Source organism: Rutidosis leptorrhynchoides, chromosome 8 (assembly GCF_046630445.1).
Source record: "Rutidosis leptorrhynchoides isolate AG116_Rl617_1_P2 chromosome 8, CSIRO_AGI_Rlap_v1, whole genome shotgun sequence".
NCBI lineage: Eukaryota > Viridiplantae > Streptophyta > Magnoliopsida > Asterales > Asteraceae > Rutidosis > Rutidosis leptorrhynchoides.
The window spans coordinates 316,823,385-316,850,460 of record NC_092340.1 but is presented as its reverse complement, the minus strand read 5'-3'; the positions used below and the strand labels follow the sequence as shown (position 1 = coordinate 316,850,460).

At 34.8% G+C, this 27,076-nt stretch overlaps 1 long non-coding RNA gene across 2 annotated transcripts; it reads right to left on the bottom strand.

Annotated features, from left to right (window-relative positions):
- Nucleotides 1–23,371: 23,371 nt before the first annotated feature.
- On the bottom strand, nt 23,372–26,797 carry LOC139864950 (uncharacterized). Of its 2 annotated transcripts, none has more exons than XR_011764553.1 (6): nt 26,649–26,797; nt 26,446–26,530; nt 24,984–25,068; nt 24,782–24,898; nt 24,115–24,221; nt 23,372–23,539 (listed from the first exon to the last, which is right to left on the bottom strand). It is a non-coding gene; the product is annotated as an uncharacterized lncRNA (long non-coding RNA). The 2 variants fall into 2 exon arrangements; XR_011764552.1 differs by having other exon boundaries at nt 24,811–24,898.
- Nucleotides 26,798–27,076: the final 279 nt, after the last annotated feature.

Genomic DNA, 27,076 nt, shown 5'->3' with positions numbered 1-27,076 from the left:
AATGATTACTCATATTTTTGTAATTTTATGAGATATTTCATGCTAGTTGCCAAATGATAGTTCCCACATGTGTTAGGTGACTCACATGGGCTGCTAAGAGCTGATCATTGGAGTGTATATACCAATAGTACATACATCTAAAAGCTGTGTATTGTACGAGTACGAATACGGGTGCATACGAGTAGAATTGTTGATGAAACTGAACGAGGATGTAATTGTAAGCATTTTTGTTAAGTAGAAGTATTTTGATAAGTGTATTGAAGTCTTTCAAAAGTGTATAAATACATATTAAAACACTTCATGTATATACATTTTAACTGAGTCGTTAAGTCATCGTTAGTCGTTACATGTAAGTGTTGTTTTGAAACCTTTAGGTTAACGATCTTGTTAAATGTTGTTAACCCAATGTTTATAATATCAAATGAGATTTTAAATTATTATATTATCATGATATTATCATGTATGAATATCTCTTAATATGATATATATACATTAAATGTCTTTATAACGATAATCGTTACATATATGTCTCGTTTAAAAATCATTAAGTTAGTAGTCTTGTTTTTACATATGTAGTTCATTGTTAATATACTTAATGATATGTTTACTTATCATAGTATCATGTTAACTATATATATATATATCCATATATATGTCATCATATAGCTTTTACAAGTTTTAACGTTCGTGAATCACTGGTCAACTTGGGTGGTCAATTGTCTATATGAAACATATTTCAATTAATCAAGTCTTAATAAGTTTGATTGCTTAACATGTTGGAAACATTTAATCATGTAAATATCAATCTCAATTAATATATATAAACATGGAAAAGTTCGGGTCACTACAGTACCTACCCGTTAAATAAATTTCGTCCCGAAATTTTAAGATGTTGAAGGTGTTGACGAATCTTCTGGAAATAGATGCGGGTATTTCTTCTTCATCTGATATTCACGCTCCCAGGTGAACTCGGGTCCTCTACGAGCATTCCATCGAACCTTAACAATTGGTATCTTGTTTTGCTTAAGTCTTTTAACCTCACGATCCATTATTTCGACGGGTTCTTCGATGAATTGAAGTTTTTCGTTGATTTGGATTTCATCTAACGGAATAGTGAGATCTTCTTTAGCAAAACATTTCTTCAAATTCGAGACGTGGAAAGTGTTATGTACAGTCGCGAGTTGTTGAGGTAACTCAAGTCGGTAAGCTACTAGTCCGACACGATCAATAATCTTGAATGGTCCAATATACCTTGGATTTAATTTCCCTCGTTTACCAAATCGAACAACGCCTTTCCAAGGTGCAACTTTAAGCATGACCATCTCTCCAATTTCAAATTCTATATCTTTTCTTTTAATGTCAGCATAGCTCTTTTGTCGACTTTGAGCGGTTTTCAACCGTTGTTGAATTTGGATGATCTTCTCGGTAGTTTCTTGTATAATCTCCGGACCCGTAATCTGTCTATCCCCCACTTCACTCCAACAAATCGGAGACCTGCACTTTCTACCATAAAGTGCTTCAAACGGTGCCATCTCAATGCTTGAATGGTAGCTGTTGTTGTAGGAAAATTCTGCTAACGGTAGATGTCGATCCCAACTGTTTCCGAGATCAATAACACATGCTCGTAGCATGTCTTCAAGCGTTTGTATCGTCCTTTCACTCTGCCCATCAGTTTGTGGATGATAGGCAGTACTCATGTCTAGACGAGTTCCTAATGCTTGCTGTAATGTCTGCCAGAATCTTGAAATAAATCTGCCATCCCTATCAGAGATAATAGAGATTGGTATTCCATGTCTGGAGACGACTTCCTTCAAATACAGTCATGCTAACTTCTCCATCTTGTCATCTTCTCTTATTGGCAGGAAGTGTGCTGATTTGGTGAGACGATCAACTATTACCCAAATAGTATCAAAACCACTTGCAGTCCTTGGCAATTTAGTGATGAAATCCATGGTAATGTTTTCCCATTTCCATTCTGGGATTTCAGGTTGTTGAAGTAGACCTGATGGTTTCTGATGCTCAGCTTTGACCTTAGAACACGTCAAACATTCTCCTACATATTTAGCAACATCGGCTTTCATACCCGGCCACCAAAAATGTTTCTTGAGATCCTTGTACATCTTCCCTGTTCTAGGATGTATTGAGTATCTGGTTTTATGAGCTTCTCTAAGTACCATTTCTCTCATATCTCCAAATTTTGGTACCCAAATCCTTTCAGCCCTATACCGGGTTCTGTCTTCCCGAATATTAAGATGCTTCTCCGATCCTTTGGGTATTTCATCCTTTAAATTTCCCTCTTTTAAAACTCCTTGTTGTGCCTCCTTTATTTGAGTAGTAAGGTTATTATGAATCATTATATTCATAGATTTTACTCGAATGGGTTCTCTGTCCTTCCTGCTCAAGGCATCGGCTACCACATTTGCCTTCCCCGGGTGGTAACGAATCTCAAAGTCGTAATCATTCAACAATTCAATCCACCTACGCTGCCTCATATTCAGTTGTTTCTGATTAAATATGTGTTGAAGACTTTTGTGGTCGGTATATATAATACTTTTGACCCCATATAAGTAGTGCCTCCAAGTCTTTAATGCAAAAACAACCGCGCCTAATTCCAAATCATGCGTCGTATAATTTTGTTCGTGAATCTTCAATTGTCTAGACGCATAAGCAATCACCTTCGTTCGTTGCATTAATACACAACCGAGACCTTGCTTTGATGCGTCACATTAAATCACAAAATCATCATTCCCTTCAGGAAATGACAATATAGGTGCCGTAGTTAGCTTTTTCTTCAATAACTGAAACGCTTTCTCTTGTTCATCATTCCATTCAAATTTCTTCCCTTTATGCGTTAATGCAGTCAAGGGTTTTGCTATTCTGGAAAAGTCTTGGATGAACCTTCTGTAGTAACCAGCTAGTCCTAAAAACTGGCGTATATGTTTCGGAGTTTTCGGGGTTTTCCACTTTTCAACAGTTTCTATCTTTGCCGGATCCACCTTAATACCTTCTTTGTTCACTATGTGACCGAGGAATTGAACTTCTTCCAACCAAAATGCACACTTTGAAAACTTAGCGTACAATTCTTCCTTCCTCAATACTTCTAACACCTTTCTCAAATGTTCACCATGTTCTTGGTCATTCTTTGAGTAAATAAGTATGTCATCAATGAAAACAATGACAAACTTGTCAAGGTATGGTCCACACACTCGGTTCATAAGGTCCATGAACACAGCTGGTGCATTAGTTAAACCAAACGGCATGACCATAAACTCGTAATGACCGTAACGTGTTCTGAAAGCAGTCTTTGGAATATCATCTTCTTTCACCCGCATTTGATGATACCCGGAACGTAAGTCAATCTTTGAATAAACAGACGAGCCTTGTAGTTGATCAAATAAGTCGTCGATTCTCGGTAGTGGGTAGCGGTTCTTGATGGTAAGTTTGTTCAACTCTCGGTAGTCGATACACAACCTGAATGTACCATCTTTCTTCTTGATAAACAAAACAGGAGCTCCCCACGGTGATGTGCTTGGTCGAATGAAACCACGCTCTAAAAGTTCTTGTAATTGGCTTTGCAGTTCTTTCATCTCGCTGGGTGCGAGTCTGTAAGGAGCACGAGCTATTGGTGCAGCTCCTGGTACAAGATCTATTTGAAATTCAACGGATCGATGTGGGGGTAATCCCGGTAATTCTTTCGGAAATACATCGGGAAATTCTTTTGCAATGGGAACATCATTGATGCTCTTTTCTTCAGTTTGTACTTTCTCAACGTGTGCTAGAACAGCATAGCAACCTTTTCTTATTAGTTTTTGTGCCTTCAAATTACTAATAAGATGTAGCTTCGTGTTGCCCTTTTCTCCGTACACCATTAAGGGTTTTCCTTTTTCTCGTATAATGCGAATTGCATTTTTGTAACAAATGATCTCTACTTTCACTTCTTTCAACCAGTCCATACCGATTATCACATCAAAACTCCCTAACTCTACTGGTATCAAATCAATCTTAAATGTTTCGCTAACCAGTTTAATTTCTCGATTCCGACATATATTATCTGCTGAAATTAATTTACCATTTGCTAATTCGAGTAAAAATTTACTATCCAAAGGCATCAATGGACAACTTAATTTAGCACAAAAATCTCTACTCATATAGCTTCTATCCGCACCCGAATCAAATAAAACGTAAGCAGATTTATTGTCAATAAGAAACGTACCAGTAACAAGCTCCGGGTCTTCCTGTGCCTCTGCCGCATTAATATTGAAAACTCTTCCGCGGCATTGTCCATTCGTGTTCTCCTGGTTCGGGCAATTTCTAATAATGTGGCCCGGTTTTCCACATTTATAACAAACTACATTGGCATAACTTTCTCCGACACTACTTGCTCCGCCATTACTCGTTCCGACACCATTTGTTCCTTTCGTTCTATTAACCCCTGGTCCGTAGACCTCACACTTCGCTGCGCTATGACCATTTCTTTTACACTTGTTGCAAAATTTGGTGCAGAGCCCCGAGTGATACTTTTCACACCTTTGGCATAGCTGCTTCTGATTGTTGTTGTTGTTGCGGTTATTATTGTTGTTGGGATGATTGTTGTAGTTGCTATTGTTGTTGTTGTTGTTGTTGTTGTTGTTGGGCCGTTTGTTGTAGTTGCGATTGATGTTGCGATTGTTAGGATAATTGTTGCGATTATTGTTGTAATCAAGGTTGTAAAAGTCGCGAGTCGGGGACGCATCGGTCGAGACCTAAAAAGGATGCATCGACTGAGTCGGTGACGCGTCGGGGACGCATCAGTCGTTGACCAACGTTGACTTTATCAATAATTTCTTAAATATATATTTATATATGTATAAAATAGTTGATTCTGTACCATAAATTTCTTAAATAAGAACTTGAATTTAAATACAAACAAACTTCAAACTCAATTAATGTTATCGAGAACATAATCAGTAAGGACACAGAGAAAAGAGTGGCCCAAAAAATAAAAACAAACCCTAATTTTAAAACATATCACATCTTGACAAAAATTTGACTGATTTTGACCATTTTAACCAACTTTGACCGTCTTTGACAGATTTTGACCAAACTTTTAGCTTTGACCGTCTTTTGAGTCGTTTTCAGAAAAAACGGGACGGAGAACCCAAAAAAACGACGCATCAGCCGACGCGCCGGCCAAGTCGGCCGACTTTTACAACACTGGTTGTAATTGCTGTAGTTGTTGTATTGGTGATTCTTATCACCGTTTTCCTCCCACTTTCTTTTGACTTGCTTCACATTGGCCTCTTTAGCAGTCTGTTCTTTAATTCTTTCTTCAATCTAGTTCACTAGTTTGTGAGCCATTCTACATGCCTGTTGTATGGAGGCGGGCTCGTGTGAACTTATATCTTCTTGGATTCTTTCCGGTAATCCTTTCAAAAACGCGTCGATCTTCTCTTCCTCATCTTCGAATGCTCCCGGACACAATAGGCACAATTCTGTGAATCGTCTTTCGTACGTGGTAATATCAAATCCTTGGGTTCGTAACCCTCTAAGTTCTGTCTTGAGCTTATTGACCTCGGTTCTGGGACGGTACTTCTCGTTCATCAAGTGCTTGAATGCTGACCACGGTAGTGCGTACGCATCGTCTTGTCCCACTTGCTCTAGATAGGTATTCCACCATGTTAACGCAGAACCTGTGAAGGTATGTGTAGCGTACTTCACTTTGTCCTCTTCAGTACACTTACTTATGGCAAACACCGATTCGACCTTCTCGGTCCACCGTTTCAATCCGATCGGTACTTCGGTTCCATCAAATTCCAAAGGTTTGCAGGCAGTGAATTCTTTGTAGGTGCATCCTACACGATTTCCTGTACTGCTAGATCCAAGGTTATTGTTGGTATGTAGCGCAGCCTGTACTGCGGCTATGTTTGAAGCTAGAAAAGTACGGAATTACTCTTCATTCATATTCACGGTGTGTCGAGTAGTCGGTGCCATTTCCTTCAAAATAGTCAAATGGAACAAGTTAATCATACAGAATATTAAGAGTAGTTAATAGTATTTCGTAGCATGATATGAACTCATTTATAAAAGCTTTTTCTTCATATTAGCGTTTTATAAGTTTAAATTCGGGTAGTACCTACCCGTTAAGTTCATACTTATTAGCTAATATACAATTCAACTACTACAATTCTATATGAAAAACTGATTATAATAATATTTCGCGTTCAAACTTTTACACAATATTTTACAAACTTACAATACCGCTTATTTTACATATAGCATGAAATATAGCACACAATAAATTTGATACAAGATGGTTGTGAAGATAATTCTAGCTAGTACACAAGTCATTCAGCAAAGGCAATAAAGACACGTAATTCATACGTCCAGAAACAAGTCATGCATTCTGGTTTTACTAGGATTACTTCCAATCCTTGGTCTTGTGGAACATAACCGTTATGGCCATTGATAAGACAGCATGTTGTAACGTCGTCAAAGGGACGAGGGTTACATAATGTCCAACAGTCCCGTAACAATCTAAAAACCTCATTTCTTACCCCAATTACCGACTCCGTCACTTGTGGGAACGTTTTGTTTAATAGTTGTAGCCCGATGTTCTTGTTCTCACTTTGGTGAGAAGCGAACATTACTAATCCGTAAGCATAACATGCTTCTTTATGTTGCATGTTAGCCGCTTTTTCTAAATCACGAAGTCCAATATTCGGATATATTGAGTCAAAATAATTTCTTAACCCATTGCGTAAAATAGCATTTGGGTTCCCCGCAATATATGCATCAAAGTAAACACATCGTAACTTATGGATTTCTCAATGTGATATCCCCCATCTTTCGAACGAAAGCCTTTTATAAACCAAGGCATTCTTGGAACGTTCTTCGAATGTCTTACAAACTGATCTCGCCTTAAATAGTTGTGCCGAAGAATTCTGACCGACTCTAGACAAGATTTCATCAATCATGTCTCCGGGTAGGTCTCTTAAAATATTGGGTTGTATATCCATTTTGTGTTTTTATACTGTAAAATAGACAAGAGTTAGATTCATAAAAAAATACTTATTAATACAAGCATTTTTTACATATATCATAAAGCATAAGCACACTATATTACATATATTACACCATACGAATACAACTATCTTATTCCGACTCGCTTGTTTCTTCTTCTTCGGTTTTGGTTCGTTTTGCCAAGTTTCTAGGGATATATGATGTTCCCCTAATACGAGCCGTCGTTTTCCACATTGGTTTAGAAAAACCTGGTGGTTTAGAGGTTCCCGGGTCATTGTTACAACTTAAGGACTTCGGGGGCTGACGATACATATAAAGTTCATTGGGGTTGGAATTCGATTTCTCTATTTTTATGCCCTTTCCCTTATTATTTTCTTTTGCCTTTTTAAATTCAGTTGGGGTAATTTCTATAACATCATCGGAATTCTCGTCGGAATCCAATTCATCGGAGAATTGGTAATCCTCCCAATATTTTGCTTCCTTGGCGGAAACACCATTGACCATAATTAACCTTGGTCGGTTGGTTGAGGATTTTATTTTACTTAACCGTTTTATTATTTCCCCCACCGGTTCTATTTCTTCATCCGGTTCCGATTCTTCTTCCGGTTCCGATTCTTCTTTCGGTTCCGACTCTTCTTCCGGTTCCTCTTCGGGAACTTGTGAATCAGTCCACGAATCATTCCAATTTACATTTGACTCTTCATTATTATTAGGTGAGTCAACGGGACTTGTTCTAGAGGTAGACATCTATCACATAATATCAAACGCCTTAAGAGATTAATATATCACATAATATTCACATGTTAAAAATATATAGTTTCCAACAAAATTTGTTAAGCAATCATTTTTCAAGTAAACACGGTCGAAGTCCAGACTCACTAATGCATCCTAACAAACTCGATAAGACACACTAATGCAAAATTCTGGTTCTCTAAGCCCAACGCTCGGATACCAACTGAAATGTCCCGTTCTTATTGATTAAAAACGTTCCATATTAATTGATTTCGTTGCGAGGTTTTGACCTCTATATGAGACGTTTTTCAAAGACTGCATTCATTTTAAAACAAACCATAACCTTTATTTCATCAATAAAGGTTTAAAAAGCTTTACGTAGATTATCAAATAATGATAATCTAAAATATCCTGTTTACACACGACCATTACATAATGGTTTACGATACAAATATGTTACAACAAAATAAGTTTCTTGAATGCAGTTTTTACACAATATCATACAAGCATGGACTCTAAATCTCGTCGTTATTTAAGTATGCGACAGCGGAAGCTCTTAATAATCACCTGAGAATAAACATGCTTAAAACATCAACAAAAAATGTTGGTGAGTTATAGGTTTAACCTATATATATCAAATCATAATAATAGACCACAAGATTTCATATTTCAATACACATCCCATACATAGAGATAAAAATCATTCATATGGTGAACACCTGGTAACCGACATTAACAAGATGCATATATAAGAATATCCCCATCATTCCGGGACACCCTTCGGATATGATATAAATTTCGAAGTACTAAAGCATCCGGTACTTTGGATGGGGTTTGTTAGGCCCAACAGATCTATCTTTAGGATTCGCGTCAATTAGGGTGTCTGTTCCCTAATTCTTAGATTACCAGACTTAATAAAAAGGGGCATATTCGATTTCGATAATTCAACCATAGAATGTAGTTTCACGTACTTGTGTCTATTTTGTAAATCATTTATAAAACCTGCATGTATTCTCATCCCAAAAATATTAGATTTTAAAAGTGGGACTATAACTCACTTTCACAGATTTTTACTTCGTCGGGAAGTAAGACTTGGCCACTGGTTGATTTACGAACCTATAACAATATATACATATATATCAAAGTATGTTCAAAATATATTTACAACACTTTTAACATATTTTGATGTTTTAAGATTATTAAGTCAGCTGTCCTCGTTAGTAACCTACAACTAGTTGTCCACAGTTAGATGTACAGAAATAAATCGATAAATATTATCTTGAATCAATCCACGACCCAGTGTATACGTATCTCAGTATTGATCACAACTCAAACTATATATATTTTGGAATCAACCTCAACCCTCTATAGCTAACTCCAACATTCACATATAGAGTGTCTATGGTTGTTCCGAAATATATATAGATGTGTCGACATGATAGGTTGAAACATTGTATACGTGTCTATGGTATCTCAAGATTACATAATATACAATACAAGTTGATTAAGTTATGGTTGGAATAGATTTGTTACCAATTTTCACGTAGCTAAAATGAGAAAAATTATCCAATCTTGTTTTACCCATAACTTCTTCATTTTAAATCCGTTTTGTGTGAATCAAATTGCTATGGTTTAATATTGAACTCTATTTTATGAATCTAAACAGAAAAAGTATAGGTTTATAGTCGGAAAAATAAGTTACAAGTCGTTTTTGTAAAGGTAGTCATTTCAGTCGAAAGAACGACGTCTAGATGACCATTTTAGAAAACATACTTCCACTTTGAGTTTAACCATAATTTTTGGATATAGTTTCATGTTCATAATAAAAATCATTTTCTCAGAATAACAACTTTTAAATCAAAGTTTATCATAGTTTTTAATTAACTAACCCAAAACAGCCCGCGGTGTTACTACGACGGCGTAAATCCGGTTTTACGGTGTTTTTTGTGTTTCCAGGTTTTAAATCATTAAGTTAGCATATCATATAGATATAGAACATGTGTTTAGTTGATTTTAAAAGTCAAGTTAGAAGGATTAACTTTTGTTTGCGAACAAGTTTAGAATTAACTAAACTATGTTATAGTGATTACAAGTTTAAACATTCGAATAAGATAGCTTTATATGTATGAATCGAATGATGTTATGAACATCATTACTACCTTAAGTTCCTTGGATAAACCTACTGGAAAAGAGAAAAATGGATCTAGCTTCAACGGATCCTTGGATGGCTCGAAGTTCTTGATGCATAATCATGACACGAAAACAAGTTCAAGTAAGATCATCACTTGAAATAAGATTGTTATAGTTATAGAAATTGAACCAAAGTTTGAATATGATTATTACCTTGTATTAGAATGATAACTTACTGTAAGAAATAAAGATTTCTTGAGGTTGGATGATCACCTTACAAGATTGGAAGTGAGCTAGCAAACTTGAAAGTATTCTTGATTTTATGTAACTAGAACTTGTAGAATTTATGAAGAACACTTAGAACTTGAAGATAGAACTTGAGAGAGATCAATTAGATGAAGAAAATTGAAGAATGAAAGTGTTTGTAGGTGTTTTTGGTCGTTGGTGTATGGATTAGATATAAAGGATATATAATTTTATTTTCATGTAAATAAGTCATGAATGATTACTCATATTTTTGTAATTTTATGAGATATTTCATGCTAGTTGCCAAATGATGGTTCCCACATGTGTTAGGTGACTCACATGGGCTGCTAAGAGCTGATCATTGGAGTGTATATACCAATAGTACATACATCTAAAAGCTGTGTATTGTACGAGTACGAATACGGGTGCATACGAGTAGAATTGTTGATGAAACTGAACGAGGATGTAATTGTAAGCATTTTTGTTAAGTAGAAGTATTTTGATAAGTGTATTTAAGTCTTTCAAAAGTGTATAAATACATATTAAAACACTTCATGTATATACATTTTAACTGAGTCGTTAAGTCATCGTTAGTCGTTACATGTAAGTGTTGTTTTGAAACCTTTAGGTTAACGATCTTGTTAAATGTTGTTAACCCAATGTTTATAATATCAAATGAGATTTTAAATTATTATATTATCATGAAATTATCATGTATGAATATCTCTTAATATGATATATATACATTAAATGTCTTTACAACGATAATCGTTACATATATGTCTCGTTTAAAAATCATTAAGTTAGTAGTCTTGTTTTTACAGATGTAGTTCATTGTTAATATACTTAATGATATGTTTACTTATCATAGTATCATGTTAACTATATATATATATCCATATATATGTCATCATATAGTTTTTACAAGTTTTAACGTTCGTGAATCACCGGTCAACTTGGGTGGTCAATTGTCTATATGAAACATATTTCAATTAATCAAGTCTTAACAAGTTTGATTGCTTAACATGTTGGAAACATTTAATCATGTAAATATCAATCTCAATTAATATATATAAACATGGAAAAGTTCGGGTCACTACACATAGGTTCTCTGTCCTTTCTACTCAAAGCGTCGGCTACCACATTCGCCTTCCCCGGGTGGTAACGAATCTCAAAGTCGTAATCATTCAACAATTCAATCTACCTACGCTGCCTCATGTTCAGTTGTTTCTGATTAAATATGTGTTGGAGACTTTTGTGGTCGGTATATATAATACTTTTGACCCCATATAAGTAGTGCCTCCAAGTCTTTAATGCAAAAACAACAGCGCCTAATTCCAAATCGTGTGTCGTATAATTTTGCTCGCGAGTCTTCAATTGTCTAGACGCATAAGCAATTACTTTCGTTCGTTGCATTAATACACAACCAAGACCTTGATTTGAGGTGTCACAATATATCACAAATCATCATTCCCTTCAGGCAATGACAATATAGGTGTCGTAGTTAACTTTTTCTTCAACAATTGAAACGCTTTCTCCTGCTCATCCTTCCATTCAAATTTCTTCCCTTTATGCGTTAATGCAGTCAAGGGTTTTGCTATTTTGGAAAAATCTTGGATGAATCTTCTGTAGTAACCATCCAATCCTAAAAATTGACGTATATGCTTCGGAGTTTTCGGGGTTTTCCACTTTTCAATGGTTTCGATCTTTGCCGAATCTACCTCAATACCTTCTTTGTTCACTATGTGACCGAGGAATTGAACTTCTTCCAACCAAAATGCACACTTTGAAAAATTGGCGTACAGTTTTTCTTTCCTCAACAACTCTAGCACTTTTCTCAAATGTTCTTCGTACTCTTGATCATTCTTTGAGTAAATAAGTATGTCATCGATAAAAACAATGACAAACTTGTCAAGGTATGGTCCACACACTCGGTTCATGAGGTCCATGAACACAGCTGGTGCGTTAGTCAACCCAAACGGCATAACCATAAACTCGTAATGACCGTAACGCGTTCTGAAAACAGTCTTCAGAATATCATCCTCCTTCACTCGCATCTGATGATACCCAGAACGTAAATCAATCTTTGAATAAACTGACGAGCCTTGTAGTTAATCAAATAAGTCGTCGATTCTTGGTAGTGGATAACGATTCTTGATGGTAAGTTTGTTCAACTCTCGGTAGTCGATACACAACCTGAATGTACCATCCTTCTTTTTGACAAACAAAATAGGAGCTTCCCATGGTGATGTACTTGGTCGTATAAAACCACGCTCTAAAAGTTCTTGTAGTTGGCTTTGGAGTTCTTTCATTTTACTGGGTGCGAGTCTGTATGGAGCACGAGCTATTGGTGCAGCTCCTGGTACGAGATCTATTTGAAATTCAACAGATCGATGTGGAGGTAGTCCCGGTAATTCTTTCGGAAATACATCGGGAAATTCTTTTGCGACGGGAACATCATTGATGTTCTTTTCTTTGGGTTTGACTTCTTCGATGTGTGCTAGAACGGCATAGTAACCTTTTCTTATTAGTTTTTGCGCCTTCAAATTACTAATAAGATTTAGCTTCACGTTGCTCTTTTCTCCGTACACCATTATAGGTTTTCCTTTTTCTCGTACAATGCGAATTGCATTTTTGTAACATACGATTTTCGCTCTCTCCTTTTTCAACCAGTCCATGCTGATTATCACATCAAAACTCCCTAACTCTACTGGTATCAAATCGACCTTAAACGTTTCGCTAACCAGTTTAATTTCTCGATTCCGACATATTTTATCTGCCGAAATTAATTTACCGTTTGCTAATTCGAGTAAAAATTTATTATTCATAGGCGTCAATGGACCACTTAATTTAGCACAAAAATCTCTACTCATATAACTTCTATCCGCACCCGAATCAAATAAAACATAAGCAGGTTTTTCATCGATAAGAAACGTACCCATAACAAGCTCCGGGTCTTCCTGCGCTTCTTCCGCATTAATGTTAAAAACTCTCCCACGGCTTTGCCCATTATTATTTCCCTGGTTTGGACATGCAGTTTTGTAGTAGCCCTTCTTCCCACATCCATAACAAATAATGTGGGCATTACTTGTTCCTTTACCTGATGGTCCATAAATTTCACACTTCGTTGCATCATGACCCTTTCTATTACATTTGGTACATGTTGTTGGACAAAAAGTATTTGGATGGTACCCTTCACACCTTAGACACAAAATTTTCTGATTTTGATTACCAGTGTTGTTATTGAGATTGTGGTTGTGATTGTGGTGTTGATTGTTGAAATTGTGACTCTTGTCACTGGGTTCTTCCCACTTTCTCTTGACTTGTTTCATTTTGGCCTCCTCGGCCGTCTGCTCTTTAATCCTTTCCTCGATCTGGTTTATAAGTTTATGAGCCATTCGGCTTGCCTTTTGCATTGAAGTGGGCATGCTTGCACTCACATCCTCCTGAATTCTCTCTGGTAACCCCTTTACAAATGCATCGATCTGCTCTTCTTCATCTTCGAACACTCTTGGGCACAATAAACACAACTCGGGGAATCATCGTTCCTATGTGGTGATATCGAATCCCTTCGTTCGTAATTCTCTAAGCTCTGTGTTGAGCTTATTGACTTCGTTTCTGGGACGGTACTGCTCGTTCATCAAGTGTTTGAATACTGACCACGGTAGTGCGTAAGCAGCATCTTGTCCCACTTGTTCGAGATAGGTATTCCACCATGTTAACGCAGTACCTGTGAAGGAATGCGTGGCGTACTTTACCTTATCTTCCTCAGCACATTTGCTTATAGCAAACACAGATTCGACCTTTTCGGTCCATCGTTTCAGTCCGACTGGTCCTCAATTCCATCGAATTCTAGAGGTTTACAGGCAGTGAAAGCCTTGTAGGAGCATCCTACACGGTTTCCTGTGGAGTTAACTCCACTGCTAGACCCTGAGTTATTGTCGTTTTGCATTGCAGCCTGTACTGTGGCTATATTTGCTGCAAGGAAAGCACGAAAGTCTTCCTCACTCATGTTCAAGTTCTGACGAGTAGTCGGTGCCATTTCCTTCAAAAATAGCTAAAAGAATTAAGTTAATCATATAGAATATTAAGAGTAGTCAATAGTATTCCGTAGCATAATATGAACTCATTTATAAAAGCTTTTTCTTCATATTAGCGTTTTATAAGTTTTAATTCGGGTAATACCTACCCGTTAAGTTCATACTTAGTAGCTAACATACAATTCAAGTACTACAATTCTATATGAAAAACTGATTATAATAATATTTCACATTCAAACTTTTATACAATATTTTGCAAACTTACAATACCGCTATTTTACATATAGCATGAAATATAGCACATAAAAACTCTGATACAAAACAGTTGCAAAGACAATTCTAGTTAATACGTAAGTCGTTCAACAAAGGCAATAAAGACACGTAATTCATACGTCCAGAAACAAGTCATGCATTCTGGTTTTACTAAGACTACTTTTCATCCTTGGTCTTGTGGAACATAACCGTTGTGGCCGTTGACAAGACAGCATGTTGTAATGTCGTCAAAGGGATGAGGGTTTCGTAATGTCCAACAGCCCCGTAATAATCTAAAAATCTTGTTTCTCTCCCCAACTACTGAATTCGTCACTTGTGGAAAGGTTTTATTTAAAAGTTGTATTCCGATGTTCTTTTTCTCACTTTGGTGAGAAGCGAACATCACTAACCCGTAAGCATAACATGCTTCCTTATGTTGCATGTTAGAAGCTCTTTCTAACTCACGAAACCCTATGTTGGGATATGTTGAGTCAAAATAGGTTCTAAACCCGTAGCGTAAAATTGTATTTGGGTTCCCCGCACTTAACGCTTTAAAGAAAATACGGCGTAACTTACGGTCTCCCCAATGTGATATACCCCACCTATCAAAGGAAAGCCTTTTATAAACTAAGGCATTTCTGGAAAGTCTTTCAAATATTTGACAAGTTAATTTCGCCATAACTAATTGTGCTGATGAATTCTGACCGACTCTAGACAAGATTTCATCAATCATATCCTCTGGTAGGTCTTCTAAAATATTCGGTTGTCTACCCTTAACGTCCATTTTGTGTTTCTATACTGCAAAATAGACAAGGATTAGATTCGTAAAAGATAATTAACAAACAATACAAGCAATTTTTACATAGAACCTAAAAGTACAAGCACAATACAATACATATAATACACAACATGATTACAACCCTCTAATCTGAATCACTGGTTTCTTCTTCTTCTTCGGACTTGGTTCATTTTCCTAATTTCTAGGGATATATGGTGTTCCTCTAATACGAGTCGTCGTTTTCCACAATGGTTTAGAAAAACCTGGTGGTTTAGAAAAACCTGGCGGTTCCCGGGTTATTGTTACAATTTAGGAAATACGGATGTTGCCGATACATATAAAGTTCATCGGGGTTGAAATCAGGTTTCTCTATTTTTATACTTTTTCCCTTATTATTTTATTTTGCTTTATTAAATTGGGTCGAGGTAATTTCTATAACATCATCGGAATCCTCATCGGGATCCGATTCATCGGAAAATTGGTAATCTTCCCAATATTTTGCTTCCTTGGCGGAAACACCATTGACCATTATTAACTTTGGTCCATTGGTTGAGGATTTTCTTTTATTTATCTGTTTTCTGTGGTTCCTAATATTTCATCCTCCAGAACCTCTTCTTCCGGTTCCTCTTCTTCCGGTTCCTCCTCTTCCGGTTCCTCTTCTTCCGGTTCTTCTTCTTCCGGTTCCTCTTCGAGAATTTGTGAATCTTCTCAAAATATATTCGACTCTTCATTATTATTAGGTGAGTCGATGGGATTTTTACTAGAGGTAGACATCTATCACACAATATCAAACACATTAAGAGATTACTATATCACTTAATATTTACATGTTAATAATATATAGTTTCCAACAAAAAATGTTAAGCAATCGTTTTTGAAGAAAAACACGGTCGAAGTCCAGACTCACTAATGCATCCTAACAAACTCGGTAAGACACACTAATGCAAAAATTCTGGTTCTCTAAGACCAACGCTCGGATACCAACTGAAATGTCCCGTTCATATTGATTATAAACGTTCCATATTAACTGATTTCATCGCGAGGTTTTGACCTCTATATGAGACGTTTTTCAAAGTCTGCATCATTTTTAAAACAACTATAACCTTTATTTTATCGATAATGGTTTAAAAAGCATTACGTAGATTATTAAATAATGATAACCTAAAATATACCGTTTATACACGACCATTACATTATAGTTTACAATAAGAATATATTACATCAAAATAAGTTTCTTGAATGAAGTTTTTACACAATATCATACACGTATGGACTCCAAATCTTGTCCTTATTTTAGTATGCAATAGCGGAAGCTCTTAATAATCACCTGAGAATAAACATGCTTAAAACGTCAACAAAATTGTTGGTGAGTTATAGGTTTAACCTACATATTATCAAATCATAATAATAGACCACAAGATTTCATCTTTATAACACATCTCATATCAGGCATTTCGCAAACTGCATAGAGATAAAAATCATTCATATGTTGAACACCTGGTAACCGACCTTAACAAGATGCATATAGAATATCCCCATCATTCTGGGACTCTCATCGGATATGATAAATCGAAGTACTAAAGGGGCATATTCGGTTCGATAATCCAACATAGAAAGTATTTTCGATTACTTGTGTCTATTTTGTAAAACATTTATAAAATCGCATGTATTCTCATCCCAAAAAAAAAATAGATTTTAAAAGTGGGACTATAACTCACTTTCACAGATTTTTACTTCGTCGGGAAGTAAGACTTGGCCACTGGTTGATTCACGAACCTATAACAAATATGTACATATATATCAAAGTATGTTCAAAATATATTTACAACATTTTTAATACGTTTTAATGTTTTAAGTTTATTAAGTCAGCTGTCCTCGTTAGTAACCTACAACTAGTTGTCCACAGTTAGATGTACAGAAATAAATCGATATATATATTATCTTGAATCAATCCATGACCCAATGTATATACGTCTCAGGCTAGATCAAAACTCAAAGTATATATATTTTTGGAATCAACCTCAACCTTGTATAGCTAACTCAATCATTACTGCATATAGAGTGTCTATGGTTGTTCCAGATAATATATATACATGGTCGATATGATATGTTAAAACATTTGCATACGTGTCTATGGTATCCCAAGATTACATAATATATTAGAATACATGTATGATACAATATAAGTTAGCTATGATATGATTAATATAGATTTGTTACCAATTTTCACGTAGCTACATCAAACAAAATTATCTAATCTTGTTTTACACATAACTTCTTCGTTTTAAATCCGTTTTGAGTGATTCAAGTTGCTATGGTTTCATATTGAACTTAAGTTTATGAATAAAAACAGAAAAAGTATAAGTTTATAGTCAGAAATATAGATTACAAGTCATTTTTGTAAAGGTAGTCATTTCAGTCGAAAGAACGACGTCTTGATGACCATTTTGAAAAACATACTTTCACTTTGAGTTTAACCATGATTTTTGGATATAGTTTCATGTTCATTCGAAAAATCATTTTTCCAGAAAAACAACTTTTAAATCAAAGTTTATCATAGTTTTTAATTAACTAACCCATAACAGCCCGCGGTGTTACTACGACAGCGTATTTCCGGTTTTACGATATTTTTCGTGTTTTCAGATTTTAAATCATTAAGTTAGCATATCATATAGATATAGAACATGTGTTTAGTTGATTTTAAAAGTCAAGTTATAAGGATTAACTTTGTTTGCGAACCAGTTTAGAATTAACTAAACTATGTTCTAGTGATTACCTGTTCAAATCTTCGAATAAGATAGTTATACATATATGAATCGAATGATGTTATGAATATCATTACTACCTCAAGTTTAGTAGGTAAACCTACTGTAAATGATGAAAAAATAACTTGAGCTTCAAAGGATCTTTGATGGCTTGGAAGTTCTTGAAATAGAATCATGACACAAAAACAAGTTCAAGTAAGATTATTACTCGAATTAAGATAGTTATAGTTATAGAAACTGAATCAAAGTTTGAATATGAATATTACCTTGATTTAGAAAGATAACCTACTGTAAATAACAAAGGTTTTTTGATCTTAAATGATTGCTTGGAATGGATTAGGAAACTTGGAAGTAAACTTGTAAACTTGGAAGTGTTCTTGAGTAATTGTTTTTATGATGATTATAGGTAATAACCAAAGCTTGTATTTGATGATTTTTGCTGAAAAAATAGTAACTTAGACGTTCATGGAAGAGTGTGTGTGTTTTGAGAGAGAATTGGAAAGAAAATTGGAAGTGAAATGGAGTAGGTGGTGAGTGGTGAAGGTGAGTAGGGTTAAAAGGAGTTCTTGTTTTTGTTTCCTTGCTCATAAGTCATGCTAGTTGTCTAATTATTGGTTCAACATGTTTGTTGACTATCTAGGGCTAAGCTGAATTATTATGTGTATATACCAATAGTATATACGTCTAGGAGCTGGGTATTGTACGAGTACGAATACGGTTGCATACGAGTAGAATTGTTGATGAAATTGAACGAGAATGTAATTGTAAGCATTTTTGTTAAATAGAAGTACTTTGATATGTGTCTTGAAATCTTCCAAAAGTGTATTATTACAACATAATACACTACATGTATATACATTTAACTGAGTCGTTAAGTCATCGTTAGTCGTTACATGTAAGTGTTGTTTTGAAACCTTTAAGTTAACGATCTTGTTAAATGTTGTTAACCCATTGTTTATAATATCTAATGAGATGTTAAATTATTACATTATCATGATATTATGATGTATTAATATATCTTAATATGATATATATACATTTAAATGTCGTTACAACGATAATCGTTACATATATGACTCGTTTCGAAATCCTTAAGTTAGTAGTCTTGTTTTTACATATGTAGTTCATTGTTAATACACTTAATGATATGTTTACTTATCATTTATCATATTTAAACATAGTGTAACAATATCTTAATATGATTCATATGTATTTAGTAAGACGTTATTATAACGATAATCGTTATATATATCGTTTCGAGTTTCTTAATTCAATAAACTCATTTTTATGTATATCACTCATTGTTAACATACCTAGTGAGATACTTACTTATCATAATTTCATGTTAACCATATATATGTCTATATATATAACATCATATAGTTTTTACGAATTTGTAACGTTCGTGAATCGCCGGTCAATTTGGGTGGTCAATTGTCTATATGAAACCTATTTCAATTAATCAAGTCTTAACAAGTTTGATTGCTTAACATGTTGGAAATATTTAATCATGTAAATATCAATTTCATTTAATATATAATAACATGGAAAAGTTCGGGTCACTACATATTCTACATACATATATATGCATAAAATGAATATGCGTCGCCAACACACAAAAAGTAAACACATACCGCAATCCAAGCATAACTAAGCAATGTTATACCTAACGTACCACCAAGCCAAATCCACAAGATTAGCTACAACAATATATTAAGTACATATGCATATACAATAGAATAATCAAAACTACCAGGTTAACCCCTTAACCCCAATCATACGAAAGTTGGCCGAACAACCCGAGCCTTAGTGAATTCGCACAACCCGATATTCACTTCTTCACCAATTCAACAACCGAGGTTGGCCGAACTACCCGAGCCTTAGTGAATTCGCACAACCCGAGATTCACTACCTCATCAATAAGATGACCGAACAACCCGAGTCATCATGAATCCGCACTACCCGAGATTCACTACCCAAATCAAAACCCACATCATCGGGGTTACTTAACTCCATATCACAAGTCCATGTGATAACGTACACACTAAGTGTGCACCTCACCAAAGGTGGTCAACAAAATTCACAGCCGTGCCAATTGGACCTATTACACAAGTCCATCAAATCCACCTATATGTGAAGTGAGCTCTATAATCGAGAACCACTTCACCCGACACGCACCCATCCTACACATACATATGCACATAGGATATTAACACTCACCTGTCGTCTTGATGAATGCAACCGAATAATCCGCAACTCGTCAATGAAAAGTACCTATTCCATTAACACAATACAAACAACACACTTAGAGTGGATTTACAAACCAACTCAAATCGACACTTAGTGCAATTCCGACCAAATGCACTTTCAAGCACGAAACGCCCCCAAACTAACCAATAATCACTAACACTAGTGACAATGGTCCTAATATGCCAAATTAACCCAAACGTAAGTGTTAAACACTTAACATTCTCAAAATCACCCATAAACCCTAATTTTGACTCATTTCAAAATTAGTCTTTCAAATACACTAAGATGGGTTTCAACACTTCAATAATCACCAAACCTAGTGATTAAACCCAATTACAAGTCCTAATCATGGCCAAGTCGATTTCCAACCCAAAACCCACCACCAACAATAATAAACCCGATTACTAGCAACACTAAACTCACTTCATGAGTTTAAATGGGTTTCTCAACAATTTAAGTTCAAACCCTAACTTTGAATATTAAATCAAACAATGAAATTCGGAGTTAGAACATACCACAATAACCAAAACGTAGCTAGGAACGAGATGAACAACTTTAACACCCGAGCTTTTGATCAATTTGAGCTTCTTCTTCTCCAAAACCCCAATCGTCTCTCTAGAACGCTCTCTCTCTCTCTAGATAGTTGAGAGTGTTTATGGATGTGAAATGTGATTCAAAATTGGATCCAAACCAGCTGATAAGCTCTCAGATCCGTCCTCAAGTGAAAAGACCAAAAAGCCCCTCATTAAACTTTAATTAAAACGAAACAGGAAAACTGTCCCAGGTGGGGTGCGCGGTGCGCACCCTTGACCTTGCGCAGCGCGCACAGAGGTCAGAACAGCCTACCAGTTTAATAATTCGTTCCACGCTTCACACACATAAGTACACCATAAATACTCTATGTACAATAAATATTAGGGTCTTACATTTTCACTCCCTATGCACCTTTGACCCACTTGAACCTAAACCTACAACACAAATAAAAGAGTAAGCCACAAAGCTTAATGAATACAAACTAGCAACAACACATTTCGGATGAATAATAACACTTAATCATAATGCAACTTACACACCCCACACAAATGGATATCCGGATTCCATAATAACCAGACTTTCCCGAACATAGTCGTGACGAGTTAATCATGCTAATTAGCGTACAACATTACCATTCCCACATGATTAGCCCCTTGCTAGTATGTATCCAACCCGTTTGACTCATTAATCGCATTTCATCGTATACAATAACAAGTAATAAAACAAATAAATACTCTCGGGAACCCCAACGATAATGTATACCCTCTTGCACGGATGCAATCCGACTATACACAATCTCTTCCCAAATGTAACCCTACTGGATGTATACTCATCTTGTGGATGACAAGAAGTGAAGGTTGGTATTTTGTTTTATCGTAACCTATACAACACAATCACACACATAAACAATCAAACATCCACTCTTAAACACTCCCACAATCCCAATAGTTGAAATCGACCCATTTCACCACTTCAACTAATCTTACACTCTTAAAGTCAACCCATAAATTCTTGTCCCAAATGACCCATTCCATATGGTCTACTTACATGTACATTAAGACCTAAAATCAAACCCATTGGACATTACTTCTAATAAAGAACACTCATGGAAGATTTATTTACTAACATAAGTTTTTACACTTCCACACCACAAGTTTCCAGATTTTTAACTTATAAGATGACTAAAATCATCATTGCGATTCACCAAAATACCCAAACATCCCCTTAGTCAAATCTTACAATCACACTACAAAATCTCAGGTTTTAAACTTCAAAACAAGAATTAGACACCATCTCAAGGTTACATATCACGCAATCCGTATATAAACCCTAAACCCCAAATATCACTAAGATGAAATTAGGGTTCTTACCAATTTAAGAGATGGAGATTGATGATGAAAATGTTCAAGCAACAAATTACTTTAGATATTGTCGATTACACCTTCTAGTCCCATGCACCCTCCACAATCCTCCAATTTCTTCAATTTAGCTCACACTCTCTTTAAAGTTTGAATGGCTAAATCCCTTCTTTCTCCTCTATTATCTAGAGGTGTTGGTGTGCAAATGAGTCAAGGATGCTCCAGATATTAGTAAATGCCGATTTTAGACAATGTTACAAAGAAGTCCCTGTTTTCCTCAAATTACAAAAACAGTCCTTGCAGTGTGCCCGATGGGCCGGAAGAAGGGCCCGACAGAGAAAGACTTCCTTCTTGGCTACCCAAAAAGAGGAAAATGGAGCCCGCCGAGACCTTGAAAAAAGAAAAGCTCGACCACAAGCACGGTGCACACCATCTTGTGTGCGGCGGCGCGCACTATGCTGAAAAATTATGGATGTCACACACAAGGGCAGATGACATGTCTGACTAACATTTAGCCATTGAAATTACCATTACCCGAGATGTATCAACATGAGTACACTACCCCAAAACCAGGTTAAATACATAACAAATTCATATAATCATATTATTAACGAAGAAAAATATGTATACATATCGTCATCACAACCAAAAGCCAAAATATCCAAATGTCATGACGATTTAAAATTCAAAACATTACTTATGTATTTTTGGTAATTGAAAAAGAAAAAAGTTTTTGGTAGCCTGCATGAAGTCTGGATGAGCCCATTTGTCCTGTTAGCCCAAATAGCTTAAAGTCTTAAACCAATGTACCACATAGTAAACTTTAACACATTTTTAGAAGATTTTTTTATTTTTTATTTTTTTATTTTTTTTGATTATTTGACAATTGATCTCGGCAATGTAGCAAACGTAACTAATTAAAGAAACTATTATTAGTTAGTATTACTAATCAACATCGATAGATCAATAAAAGGCGTAATGCATTTATCATTACTCCTATTTTAAATTTTGATTCTACTTTAGTAAAATACTAACTTAAGACCCGCGGATTCGTGGGTTTCGTCAATAAAATTTTCAAATATACAAAATTATGTGTTAGGTCATGTAAAAATTTGCCACAAATTTTGTATAACAAACAAATGAAGGCAAAGAATGTAGTTAAACCCAATATTATACATAAATTAAGTATTATACAAAAATTAAATATAAGTTCAACTGGGTAAAAAAAATATAATTTGTAACACCAAGTTAGATATTTAGGTGTACTATAGATTTATGATAGTGGACTCTTACTTTGTAAAAAAATATGTCTATGACGACTTTCTCATTGATTATTAAAAATAAATGCAACAAAGCGTTTGAAGTAATCATTTAATGTCAATATTGAAGCAACTTGTTCTTTTTCTTTTAGTATCCTTCACATATCCGTTAAACTCTTTGACGTAGTTTATCAGCCTACATAATAAACATAATAAAATTTAGTATTTGACTGTTTCATTGCAATCAACCTACAATCTATCATAGGCCTTTTCGACCTCCAACACATCAGATAATAAAAACATATATATTATTATAACCAACTGAATAGTGAAAAGTACAATTTTTTTTTTTTTACTAAAACATCAGCTTACTTATACTATCATGTATTCAAATTACAAACAGTAAGAGATGAGAAAACAATATATATTTAATTCTTTCATTGAAAAAGATGCTCGTATTTGTTAGGTGTTAGGAAACAAAACAATAATAATTGCATCAACCATTTACCAGACCTAGTCTACAACCCAAAACAGAAAGAGCTTCTAATGATTTCAGCAGCCACACTAACTTGGAAGCTCAAATATAAATTTAGTTGGGACATTGCCAGACCTAAACTGGTTAGCGACAATGGGTTTCCCATTTTGGTACATTAAACTAGCTAGTCTATATATAGAAGTGATAAAAGAAGGTCTTAGGCATGCTAAAAGCCTTCAACTCTAACTGCCATTTATAGGAGAATTGGATAGAGTTAAAAGAATAAAAACATCTACCTCCTGATCAAGAGTGAGCCATTCATCAGTTGAATCATCATCAGTGACCATACCTCCAATAAGCATATTTGTAGTTTGTCGAACTCTTCCTTCAATGTTTGAAACTTCTGCACCAAACTCCTAACAGTTAGTCTACGCATAATGCATCTTAATCACAACTTATACAAACTTTGTGTATCTCATACATTTAACCCCCATTTTATCAACAACAATAAACAACACACTTTTTTCATTAAAACAACAATAACATCAACTAAAGCATAATTCGTACTAATAATTGTTAGCCATCTTAGTAACGCATCATCAGTTCAGATAATCGTATTATTTCTATACCACAATCCAAAACGTCATACAATCGTATATTATATATAATTTATATTATATATAAAAATATAAAATCAGAAACTAAGGATTAGTACGTGAAATAACTTTGAGAACGGTTTCATTAGGATCAGGAGGTAATTCTTGGCCACTATCAGCAGACGATGACGGTAGGTTTTCATTATTACTATCACCATTACAACATTTAACTCGATGAAAATGTATTCGTCTTTCGGCGCTAAGAATATAGTATAAATGGTCACGGGTTTAAAGATGTTTTTAAAGGTTAAAAACATTATAAGCTAAAAAAGTTCATGTGATCTAGGTATGCAATATCATAAATTACCTCGGTTTGATAGATGATCAAAGATTTACCTCACTTCACCATCATAGATAATCAACCATTTTGCTGAGCAACTAATCTCTTGTCTTGATACTGAGGATGCTCTGTATCCAATGCAGCCTGAAAGCGAGAGAAGTGAGATAAAGTTAAGCATGCAGTGATATTTTTAATGAAGACGTGAAAAGTACAAATAATCGAATTTCACCTCAACCACCAAATGGTCATAAGAGTTATCTTCATCAACAAAACCATAACCAATTAGCAGCTTTGAGTTTGATTGTGGCCAACACCTACACAACATTTGTATAATAATGAATATCAACAATGTGCCTTGACATTACATGATCTTTTTCGAAAATAAATTAATCTAACCAAACAAACAATCTGCCCACTTAAATAGTTCGATCTCCATGCAACTGATGCTGCAAGAATAATGAAGATGCAACTGAAAACAACCCACCAAACTGCTATAGGTGCTATACCGCTATTTTATACAGCAGTGTACAGCTTCACTGTATAGTTTTGTCAGCCCTTTAAAATGCATTTATACTCGACAAACCCATACATATCCTATATCAATTTGAAGCTTACTGAGTCTACTTCCTAACCCAATCATTAGTTTTCACCACAATTTACTCATTTTCATTTTAAAAGGCTGAAAAGTAGGCCCGAGAGCCATTTTTTACATTTATAGGAAATGGGTCAAAACTTACACTTCAACCAAAATACACCCTAAACTCAATTTTAAAATACCAAGACATGTTGATTTACTTAATACAACATATGCGAGATGTCCAAACCCTTAAAGGGACTTTCATTCTATTTCTAGTAAATTCTATTAAATGCAAATTAACATAAGAGACACATTATGCATATCAATTTCCTTTTTTTTAGCCTAAGGGATGAATTTAAGAGAAACCTAAGAAGCTTTTATTCTGGTTTCATTAAATTCTATTATATCCATGAGTTACAGTTTTTCTTTATGTAGACAAATATAGGGACTCACATATAAGTAACTATATAGTTATGTGTATATGTATATATACATGAAAGTTACAGTTTACTTCTGTGCATATCTCATTTCCCGTAATTTAAGTTCATATTTCAAGTCCTGCTTCAATTTCGAATTTAATTAAACCTCGAGAAGATCAGAAAGATCTATTAGAAGTGAATGGTGGCCAATCAACCCTTGAAATCCAAGTTAAATCATTTTAAATCAAATAAAATACACAAATACTCAAAAATAGTTAACCGTTGGCTATTGTATATCAAATCAGACCACTTATTAATAAATGGGTCAAAACGAACACGAAATACCAACTATTTACTTACTACAAAAATGGGCTTCTGAAAACAAATTTGAACCTGTAAATGAAACTAAATCAGAAAACGAAGTGTACAATCCAATAAGGATCAATTCAGATCCATTGTTATATATTCAACACCCATAAAGTTTTTGAATTCGGACTATTTAGGTTCACTATTAACCAAACTGCATGTGAGCCGTAAAACACCATAAAGTTTTTTTTTTTTTTTTTTTTTTTGTTTTTTTTTTTTTTTTTTTTTTTTTTTTTTGTTTTGCTGTATAAAAGGTCAAGTTTGAGGTAATCATAATTTTGCGGTGAACCGACCAGTGAAAATCCTAAAACACATACATGACAACGCACCTGAAAGATCTGATCAAGAATCCTTAATCCCTTAGGTCTTAAACATTGCTCCCTCCTCTTTTTTCACAATACTATCTTGAAGAACCTAAAATCAGAATATAAAAAATATAAGTACCGTGTACAACCATTTGACAAACAGGAGAAAGCGAAGCCTCAATGACTTCGATAAAAAAGGAATTAGGGCATTAACCAAATATTCTTACCCAGGAACGATCCTAATCTCTGCAAAATCATGTATCATCAATTATAATATTCAAAAACATGAACTGAACAACCTACAATTACAAAACCATCAAAACTATATACATTTCAAATTTTTTACATAATTAAAGAAGAAAATTTATATTCTAAATTGAAAAGCAAACAGGAAGATAATGTTTGGATGAACTCACTAAGTAAAGTACGCGATGGAATGTAAGAAGAAATGTCATTTTTACTACTTGTAGAAACTGGCTCAATAAAGATCTTCCACTCTCAGAAAAATTAAAAAACATGTTGATACGATTATCCAAATAATTAATGTGTAACATCCTGTTACCGGACCTAGTTGAAATGACCCTTTTGACTTTGGGTGTGTTTATATGTTATTAAAATAATATATATTGTTATAAAATATCTAGATTGGATGTTA